Source organism: Dermacentor albipictus, chromosome 6, assembly GCF_038994185.2.
Source record: "Dermacentor albipictus isolate Rhodes 1998 colony chromosome 6, USDA_Dalb.pri_finalv2, whole genome shotgun sequence".
Taxonomy (NCBI): domain Eukaryota; kingdom Metazoa; phylum Arthropoda; class Arachnida; order Ixodida; family Ixodidae; genus Dermacentor; species Dermacentor albipictus.
In genome coordinates, this window is record NC_091826.1 from 121572300 (window position 1) to 121582805 (window position 10506).

General features: G+C 45.9%; 1 long non-coding RNA gene across 3 annotated transcripts; it reads right to left on the reverse strand.

The window, feature by feature from the left end:
• Window positions 1-6444: 6444 nt before the first annotated feature.
• Window positions 6445-10070, reverse strand: LOC135913780 (uncharacterized). 3 transcript variants are annotated; one of them, XR_010568107.1, is made up of 5 exons: window positions 9832-10070; window positions 9046-9136; window positions 8084-8137; window positions 7844-7991; window positions 6445-6589 (listed from the first exon to the last, which is right to left on the reverse strand). It is a non-coding gene; the product is annotated as an uncharacterized lncRNA (long non-coding RNA). The 3 variants fall into 3 exon arrangements; XR_010568105.2 differs by lacking the exon at window positions 6445-6589 and having other exon boundaries at window positions 7494-7991; XR_010568106.2 differs by lacking the exons at window positions 6445-6589; window positions 8084-8137 and having other exon boundaries at window positions 7501-7991.
• Between the last annotated feature and the right edge of the window lie 436 nt (window positions 10071-10506).

Here is a 10506-nt window from a genome sequence, read left to right on the forward strand (position 1 = left end):
TCTCAAAATTACCACTACACGTGCTGAATAAACGTGCCTTCAGGAATATGATTTGTCGCTACATTTATCGATTTCTATTCGCGTTACCATCCACAGTTATGGGGAGATGAGTTCTGCCGTAATATTTTTAAATGATAATATGCTTCCTAGACAAAACATGTGTTGTCTAGGAACATCTGCTGAGGAAGCAACTTTATATTTTGGTGTTGTTCGCAATTATGCAATAGATTCTTGCCCCGTTATACAGGTCTTGCGATCATTTCTAAGCCTTACGGAATTTTAAGAACTCGCTGGGGGCAGACAGCTCAATGCTTGTCGTTGAGCTGAATTATTCAAAGAGGCGGGCACTACTAGCGCGAGGAATCGAAACACATATTCAACCAATTGACAAGAATGACTAATTAGCTTGGTAATTAATTATATTAAGACATACATACCCATTTACGAATTGTATCCGGTGAGCCTGCAAGACGCATCCACTTGAAATGAATTTACAGGATGACACAAGTTCTGAAATATTATTTCACGAAGTGTGGGGTAAAATACACGGGTGTTCCAGTTACCTCTGTGCTTCAATGCGTAAAAGAGCGTTTTGTTAAAAATTTAGGGTTCATTTCTTTCATAGGAGTCCGCAGCACACGAAAGTGAAATGTGTCTTCCCAGAAGATGTTGTATGTTTGCTTCGTGAACTCACAGTCCGCTGCATCGAAAGGTGCCCGATTTGCGGGTTGCCTACCCTGTTTCAGGTCTGTTTGGCGTGCGGCGTCCTGTTGGCGAGCGGCGTCCAGCTACCGAGCCGCTTCGGCGACGGTAAGATCATTTTGATCCGGTCATGTGGTGTCTTGGGTTGAGTTGCGACGCGCTCAGCTTCAGGAATGCGAGTGGCAGAGTTCGCAGCTGATGCCGCGAACGCGCGAAGGCGTTGGGCTTCACGCTGGCGTGCCTCTCGCCGGACCGAAGCGAAATTTGCCTGTCGATGCCGTTGCCTTTCTGCGCCACTTAGCGCAGCAGTTATCGCAAGCAAAGCAGTAGGTGGTGTGAAAGCACTGCTGATGCATGTCGACGCTGCAGTCCGTAGGCGATCAGGCGCCGCAGATTAATCCGACGCGAAAGACAAACCATGTGTTGCAAGTGTCAACACCAAGCTATACCGTGTTGGAGCCTCCGTTGCGCTGTGACTACTGCGAAGCGCTCCCTGTCGGCCCTCGTTAGTGTCACGATACAGTACTTCGCTTCACCACTGCTATATTCATCTCACAGGCTAGTTGCAGCACTACCGAAGGCCCAGAGGTACAGGTACACAGGTAATATGCGCGCGCAGCGGTGTATAGTTCCAGGTGAAACTGACTGATTTTGATCGTAACATGATACGTTAGAGTGATACGTGGCATGCTAAGACTTTTGTGCGTGCACGTCGTATACCGAGAATTAGAGAGGCAGTTACCGCGGGTAACCGTAATAGCCACCCTATAACCGTGATGAGCTATAGAAACATTGCAGCACGCATACAGCGCAGACCAGCCACTTCGATCCGAATTCGCGCTTGTTACAGGCTCTCCGCCCTGTAAGCAAGAAACAAGTGACGAAATCCGTCATCGCTGTCTCATCTCAAGCTGACGTCAAAGCATCCGGTATGTTTTGCCGTAATTATTAAGATCGGCTGTTTGTTTGCACGCTGCTAGGGCTGACATTGCGCCGAGCTGTAAAACTGGCTTGATATCTAGTTAGCAGATGGCGCCACACCATAAACACTGTTGATGCGTCGATGACGCGGAAAGCTGTGGGCAACAGCGCTGGAGGGTTGCAATATGGGCTTGTTGGTAATACATCTTCAAGGGGTGTACGGTAGCGCGATTAAAAGACGGGACAAAAGGCGACACACAGGCACACACATAATCATAGCGCTGTGTGTGTCCCTGTGTGTCTTTTTTTGTCCCGTCTTTTAATCGCGCTACCGTACACCCCTTGAACAGGGCTGGAGCTTCGCCTGCCAACAGCAGCGCCGTAACACACAGCCTAGCGAGCGGTGAACACAGTTTTCAGTAGCACATGCTGTGAGTTTGTGTCAGTAAATTCGCCGATCATCTCGAGACATTTTCCACGGCTGCTCCCATGACAGGAAACCGATGAGCTAGGATGTAGCAGCGCATGCGCTCGGCGCAACGTGCATGGCTGGGCGCATCAAGGTAAGCAAACGTTGACACAGCTGCGCGTCTGTTATCGTTTAATATGTCGTGCCATCTTCGTGGACTCCCTACTGGACGTTGTCAGTATCTTTTAGTTGCACACTAAAGCTGTCGTAGCGCTTCCTGGCCAGCGCTGGTTCCGCATAGAGGCCTAATTGTTCACTGCCTCATTAATTTACTACCCTTCTCTATAGCATGGTATGAAATGACGGTAGCGAGCAAGCGCGAAGTAGACGCCGAACAGACGCTGTGGCGCATGTGAACATTGATGAGGGCATTCGCCCGTACTACTTGCTAAAGAGGCTTCAATGTAACCACAGGAAAACGCAGCGGTAAATCGAAGCCCTGCTGTCGCATGCTTGTAAACGCAGCTTATGATTACGGCAACGCTAGGTCAGTCCCTGGTAAGCGGGAATTGCATCACGAGCGCCAATTTCTCACCTGAAGTTTGGTAAGCCAACCTCTCAGAGGGGAAAAAAAAGACAAAGAATGAAGCCTGCTTCCATGGCAATGGTTTTGTTTATGAGCGAGGGAGAAAGACCATTCCGCTTGTCGTCTGCTACGCGCTCGACGAGCACACGATTTTCTCTGCAGGCGCGAACGGAAACCAACACCGCTTGCAATAATTTCTGTCAGATCGTTTCGTCTTTCAGATTTTCTTTTCAACACCCTTCTGCTTCTAATTTTCTTTTCTTAAAAGATATGTGCAACGCATCTGTGTGAAAAACTTTTCTTTTTCTGCTCAAGATGGGCGAGCCAGCATGCCATGCGGCTATTTTACACCTAAGATGATCCACAAGAAGAAAGACACGACACACACTGGCGCTGACTAACAACTTCTTTTCCTTTCGTCGTCGATGGATATATATATACCCAGGCCACACTACCGCGCAGGCGCAGAGAATACGTTACTGACATCTGCCAACTTATCGTATACGCAAGAAGACCGCGATCGCTGCCTTCTTGAAGGTGTCGAGCGTTTCGATAAGGTAGTACCTAAAGGACCTTCACGCTGTTCTGATGTCAGTGTTCGACGAACGTTGTCTTTCCTAAAGGATAACGAACTAAGCCTTTTGGAAGCAGATAAAGAAGGTGGGTTTGTTGTCGTCGAGAAGGGCATCTTGAAAAAATGAGTGAACATCTGCACATAATGGTTTTCAACCCTCCAAATTCGAATATCGTATCGAAATTGAGCGAAAGAAAGTGCAAATATATTTTATTTCGACGAAAAGTGCAGCAGCGGACACGCCCAGCTCGCGCGTCTCGTTTCCGCCTGTGATTGGTCGGTGCGCCTCGTGACGTCAACTCTGCCGCTGCCGACCGCTGCCGCTACACATGAAGCGCGGTGCCAGGTAGTTCGGTGCTGTTTTTCTGAGACGGTAATGGAAAATTTAGAGAGACTGCGTTTTTCTGAGGAGTTCGGCGTTACGCCCTACATGTACGAGCCGATTGCGAAGAGCCGGCCTCTCGAAGAAGCAAACGATGCTGGTGCGAGCAGTGCTTTTGACGCGAACGAAAGCAAAGTCTTGGGATCTCCTCGTGTTGGAAATGCTCTTTGGTGAGTATGTTTTTTGCAAAGCGATCTAGTGATCTCGCCGATCTTTCGCCGATCTAGTGAGCTCGTTTCCGGTCAAACAACTGTAGTGTTGTGTTCCTGCTGCCTCCTCGTGGAACGTAAGCGGGGATGCGATCGTCGGCATTTGTGCTCTGTCCAGAGCTGTCGGCAATCTACAAAGATGGTTTAAACGCGTGAAAAGCTTCCCGGTTCATGCAGTACGTGTAGTGACCTTCATCTGTTGACTACCACTCACGTTGATTACCACTCACGTTGACTACCACGCACGTTGACTACCACTCTACATAAACGCAGACGCAGCAACAAAGGAATGCAGGGTCGATCGAAGCAGATTACGATGGCACGCACACAGAAACAAGCGCGGTCAGGCACGGTCGTGGACGCTGCGAAGGAACGAAGCAGAGTTGACGTCACAACACCGCGGTTTCCGGTCTCCGCTCCCCTCGCTCACTCAAAGGGGGCCGGAGCTACAGCGCAATTTCAACCGACGATTACGTCGCTCCTAATTGAAGAAAAAAACCCAAAATTTTACCTACATGGTTTATAAGGTTCCCGCATCCGTATATGAGCGTCTCATTGAATTCGACAGACTCTTCAGCTTCCCTTTAACGCGAAAGCGTTGCAGGCTGTGCTAAAAAACTTTGTTCCTATTAAGAAAAGTGCAGTTAGGATAAAAACAAAGTTTGTTGAGTTTTGTAAAAAATTGGAATTGATGCCGCTTGCAAAAAGCATAGAGAAGAGTAGAGGCAGGTGCCTATCGGTATTTTTTAAGGCTAAGACCCACAAGCCAGATTCACCATTCAGGACCATTATTAGTGAATCTGGTTGTTGGCAGAAGAATGTGAGCCAATTCCTGCAAAAGAACTTAAAATTACTAACAGTGAACGACCCTTTCCGAACAAAGAATTCGAATGACGTGGTGGAGTTCTTGGTTGGGAATAAGGATGTAGGTTATGGTTTTTCTGTTAATGTTGAAGATTTATTTTATTCAGTTCCACAGCGTGAACTCCTGTCTTCGGTACATGAATTTATTGAGTATAGTGGCACGATCTCGTTCCAGAATCATGCCGGACTTTCAGTGGGTAATTTTTTAAGTCTTTCAGAATATTACCTTCGAGCTACTTTTATTGTTTTTAATGACCAACCGTATTTACAACCGAATGGTATTTGTATTGGATCATGTGTTGCTCCCGTCCTTGTGGATATTTTTTTGTATAGTGTGGATCATTCCTTAGACCATGCTTTTATTGAGCGGAAAGTTTTAAAAGCTTTTAGATATGTCGATGATTTTTTTGGTATTTTATCGCTTGACTCGTCCTACCAGGATACGATCAATAAGGTATTAGAGGATTTGAAGGTACATGGACAGGGTCTTGTGCTTGCCCACGAGAGTCCATAAAACAATGTATTGCAGTTCTTGGAACTGAAGCTTGAATTCTGCGAACGCCGTGTGTGTTGGGCGTATCAACCCCGTGCGGAAAAGGAACTGTTGTCCTTCAGGTCTGCGCACTCGAAGATTGTGAAAAGAGGTATTGCGTCGACATGTATAGAATTGGCTCTTAAGAGTTCGTGTGTGCACAAGATGCAAGAAAGTTTTGATAATCAGATAAGCCGACTTTTGGCAGCTGGGTTCCCTATGTCGCTTTTGACTGCCGTGGTTGAAGCTCTGATCCAGAGAAGTAAAACCACAAAAAGGCCGGCCGCCGCACGTGAAACGCGTAGGCCTGCGGTGGTCCCGTGTATGCATAGGGTGACCCATCAACACAAGAAAGTTGCTTGCAGGCATGGTGTTCCTTTGGCAATTTCTGCGCCAAGCAAGCTTTCCAAGCTATGTTCCCGCACCTGTGGAGTGAGCAGAGGAGGATGCCAAATTCGGCATGGTGCCTCATACGTGTCGTGCGCTGTTAGGCGTGGTTTACGGCATTCCACTCTCATGTGGTGAGACATACGTTGGCCAGACAGGGCGTTGCGTCAACGAGCGACTCAGGGAACATGCGCAAAAAGTAAACAAAAATGTTGATAAAGGAGCGCACCTTGTGGCGCATATAAACTCTTGCAACAATTGTGAGGCGCGACTTTATCGGACGATAATTCTTGGAGAAAGCAAGAATGAACATGCGCGGCTTGCCTTAGGGGCCTATCACATAAAAAGACAAGGAAATAATTGCATTAGTGACACATCTCTGTCCCTGCCCCCATCAGAATTTGATTTCCTACGTTTGCGTATACGATAAGTTGGCAGATGTCAGTAACGTATTCTCTGCGCCTGCGCGGTTGTGTGGCCGAGGTATATATATGCATCGACGACGAAAGGGAAAAAAAGAAGTTGTTAGTCAGCGCCAGTGTGTGTCGTGTCTTTCTTTTCGTGGATCGTCTTAGGTGTTTGCGCTGTAACGTTAAGTTCAGAATTATGTACCAACTAGGCCCAAATGAAGTGTTACTGATCATACATACGCTAGACAGCTTCTTACAATTTCCCATAGGAAATTGCTACAGTGGTCATGTTTGTTTACCGTGCACAACACAGCTATACCAAAGCAATTTTTTGTCGGCACAGTTATTTGTGAATACTAAAAAGATTATCAAGCGCAGCAGATTTACATTTACCGCATATCAGTAACAAAAACTTCCTTTTTAATTCCATAGAACGGGTACACTTTCCAGTCCAAACAACATGCTCTGCCTTGTCAATATTCTGCCTAATCTTCCTTGTGCTAATGGGCCGATAAATACCCAGCAAATTATATTGAAAATGTCTATAGTCTTTTTTGACATGTGCCCTTGTTTCGCAATACAGCATGTAGGACCACTTGAGCTTCATTCAGATCTGTAACATTGCGAACAAGGTATCACATACAAAATTCCTCACGAACATATTGAAGGTTTCTCTCTTAAAATTTTTTAATGCACTTTGTTCTATCGTCGTCTAGGCATAAATGACGCAGTTATAAGACAATAACAACGAATAGCGCCAAGTTCATTTGTTGAGAAACAGTAAATGTTGGAGAAGCATGTTTCAATCGGCAGTTGATCGTCAGTTGAGGTTGGACAAGGTGAGAGTGATGCATAAAGGTATTATTGAACGCGGAGCTTCGGGACATAGATAAATATTTACTAAAAGCACTGCAAATCAGCTGCTTTCAATGCATCAAGGCAAACTGCTCAGAAAAATTTTCTTTTGAATGGTTTTAAAGACTTTCCTCTATGACGCTGAATGTACATTATGCACTTTCTTTAACAGAGATCATACGCTCATTTCCGTGCGACTTGTTTGAAGCGTAGGACAGGTGTTAAAGCTATGTTACGAATTTCATCGTTGGCTGGAGGTCGCCGTCATGAGAATGTCGGTGTCGATACAATAAGGAGGCGAAAACATTTGAACTTTTCTGAGAACACTCGTTTCTGGCACAGCATGCTTTCTTTGCTTAAGATTATTCGTGACTTTGCCGAAAGGAGCACCCACCTCAAACTTTCGCCACATTAATGAAACCCCTGAAGTCAAGAGTGCTGAGCAACATTAGTACTTGTACAACTTTACTTAAGTAAGCATACGAAGATTATAGCATCCCAAGATCCATGTATGGTAGCTATGCAACAATCTTTGAAGAGGAGGGTGCAAGTGAGGGAGCAACGACTGTCTGCACAAAATATACGTTGCGCGATGTTTGTGCAAACACTGAAATATGCAGAAATATTTTCTAATAATAGGCTCATCAGGAGACCGCCCTAGGAGCTACCGGAATTACAAAAATAAAATATCAGCAACAAAATTTGTCTTAATTTTCAAGCTTTTGGAGCTTTCCTTCTCTAGCAAGTTTTCTCTCACGCTGTTTTTTGACATCCAGATTGGTGTCATTTATGTGCAGCATAAGCCACGAATAGCAGAACTACTGCAGCAGGTCTATGCGACATTTATTACAGCAAATGATTTCTCGTAGTACACGGCGGTTTAACTCATCTTTCAGTACAGTCGACACACCGCACAACGGCGCGACCACTCCAGCGTGCTCCGGAAAGAATTTCTCATTGTCCTTCTCTTATTCTTGCGGCACTGAAATAGTTGGTAGAGCTCTGGGCTTACATGATACATCAACTTCTCTAGCACTTTCCTCTTGGTAACTTCGCTGACTTGCGATTCCTTTATGTATTATCGCTCAGCCAGTTGGTAGCGCATGTGGTCTCTGGTGAGTATATTTTCCACTTATGGCCTCGCTGTGGTGGTGTAGAACCTGTAAAGACAGACACATCATCAGAACATCTTTTCAGGATAGTTGGCAAGTTTTCGGCGACGTTGCTCGTTGTGTCAGGAAACAGTACACACACAGGCACACAGGGAAGGCGCAGCGCCTTGTCCATGCTTGAGTGTCATCTGCAACTGTAAAGAGAATTCCATCAGCAACACGTGCGTGCCATATGACATCGCTTCAAGTTTATGGAACCACGACGTGAAAATCCGTACATCATCAAATTTCTACTGCACGTGACAAAAAAAAAGTATCTGTTTTCGTAAAATAGTACTACATGCAGGTTAGTTCTTATTATTTTTGGTTGCAGGATTTCGAGTACAAATACGCCCTCAAAATTTAATAAGCAATGTTCCAAGTTTCAGTGCCGCTATAGATTCATGTAACACGTTAAGCATTTCTGGTGTCTGAATAGCTGGCTGAGAATACTAGGCATCAGTTTTTAGAGCTGGATTTCTTGATCGATGAAAGTTTTGATTAATCTTGGTAATGATTAGGTAATTGAGCGTTTTATTCACTTTGGCTTGATTCTGTCGCAAAATACCCATAAGAGCCAAACTGACTTCTAATAGTTTAAAGCTGCTGTGCAACTGAGCACTGAAATTCTTTCTCTTGAACAATTTTTGCTATAAAGCGGCAAACCAAGTTCAGGAAGAAGAGGGCAGCGCGCGGCAAGAACTGGCCTTCGACGCTTGTCGTATGCTGTAGCGCCAAACGAGGCGCTACATTTTACGAACGGGAATTCGCTCATTGTCAGCGAAAAAACTGTTAGGCCTTTAGCCTATAATCTGGAACATCGCGCACCGCAGACTAGCGAGCGATAGCGAGAAGCTGGCAAGCACGTGGTTCCTTGGCGCACGCGGAGCAAATTTAGCTGCGTGACGTCACATGGCACCCGGCGCCGTATAAGACGACGTGGCAAGGACAGCACTCTGCGTGCTCGTGGCATTTGCGCCGTGCCCTGTCAAGTGGTTTCTGATCGAAAATGATGAATTACACGCGCACAAATTGTCAACCACAAATAACTTGTTTTCCTTACCATCATCGATCAGGGAGCGCTCTTCCACTCCCACAGTCGGCACAGCCGACCACAGCAAGGTCCGAGTAGTCCCTTCCCACCTGTGGCCTTCCTGCGAAGTGGCCCAAGCAGAGTCAGTAGCCGTTATACATCTGCTCCCATGTTAGCCCCGCCAGGAATCCCAATTTACCATAATTTCGGCATATATAACATCTGAAAAATGAGCGAAATACTACGTGGTCATGACTAAAGAACACTTAAACGCAAAACCAAAGTTGAGAGTACCAAGAAGCGACTAAAAATTTCTGCCCTTCTAGGCACAAGTTGAAAAGTGGAGCGAACCTAAGTCGTCCCACAGGTAACTCGAACTTCGTCTTGTAGTTCGAAACGCAAACAGGGACTGCTACGTAATTGATTCTTTTTTACTTCTACCGTGTTCATGACCACTGACAGGTGGTGATGTAATAACAAAAAAACTGGTCGCAGGAATGCTCTCCAGCGCAACCAGTTCACCCAGCGAGCATTCAAATGGCTTCGGCAGATGTAAATTCCAAGTTTTCTACTCCTGAGAAATATGAAGAGCAGCCGCTAACATATACCGAAGTGAAATTTCCGTCTGCGCACCAGCTATACAACAGTCGGCCGAGTAGTTTCAGTTTCTTACAACACCGCGTAAAAATGCGCCGCGCCAACCTAAAAAAGATTTCTCTTGAAAACAAGCATGGGGGAGCTTTCGCCTCGTCCTATAGCTATTTAATAAGCACAGCACTTGTTTCTTCATAACGTCTGCAGAAATAGCGTGCTTACCTTTGGTCTCATGGGTAACGGAAAAATTTTGCCCTGGTGTTGCTCCCCGAGTTGCCGCACCACGTAGCCGCACAGCAAGCCTTGTATCCTTTCCTCGGTAATTCCGACATTGACAGAATATTCGCAGGCATATAAGGATAATTTTCAACTGCAGAGCACGCGAAAAAATGTGCACGTGCATAGAAAGCGGCAAGAGCAGATGAATAGGGTGGCAGCCGAAACGATTAGAACGAAAGTGCCGCCCGTCGGGGCAAGAAATGAAGTTAGAAAATGAAGATGTACGATACCGAAAAAAGGAATAGCCACAAGTTCATTTTATTTCTACGCATAATTTATCACTTTATTGTCATGTTGGCTGAAGAGATACAGCCACATATGCAAAAGTTATTGAATTTTCCTTTGGCTACCAGTGTCATGGCGACGCTGTATTGCCAATACCGAAACTAGCTGCGCTGTTCACCTACTGGTTACGGCGTCCAAACATTTTTTGCACCGATCCGCCAACCGTGGAGCATGTAACAGGATGGCAAGCAGACGCTCAGCAGACGACGCGGTGCGAATGAGCACATCTCGAGGGGCATTTGGCCTCCCTATTGGCTAAGAATTCATGTCGCTTCCAGTGTTGCAACCAGGCAGTTATTTTGCTCCTTGGAGCCGACGTCGCATCCGCTACAT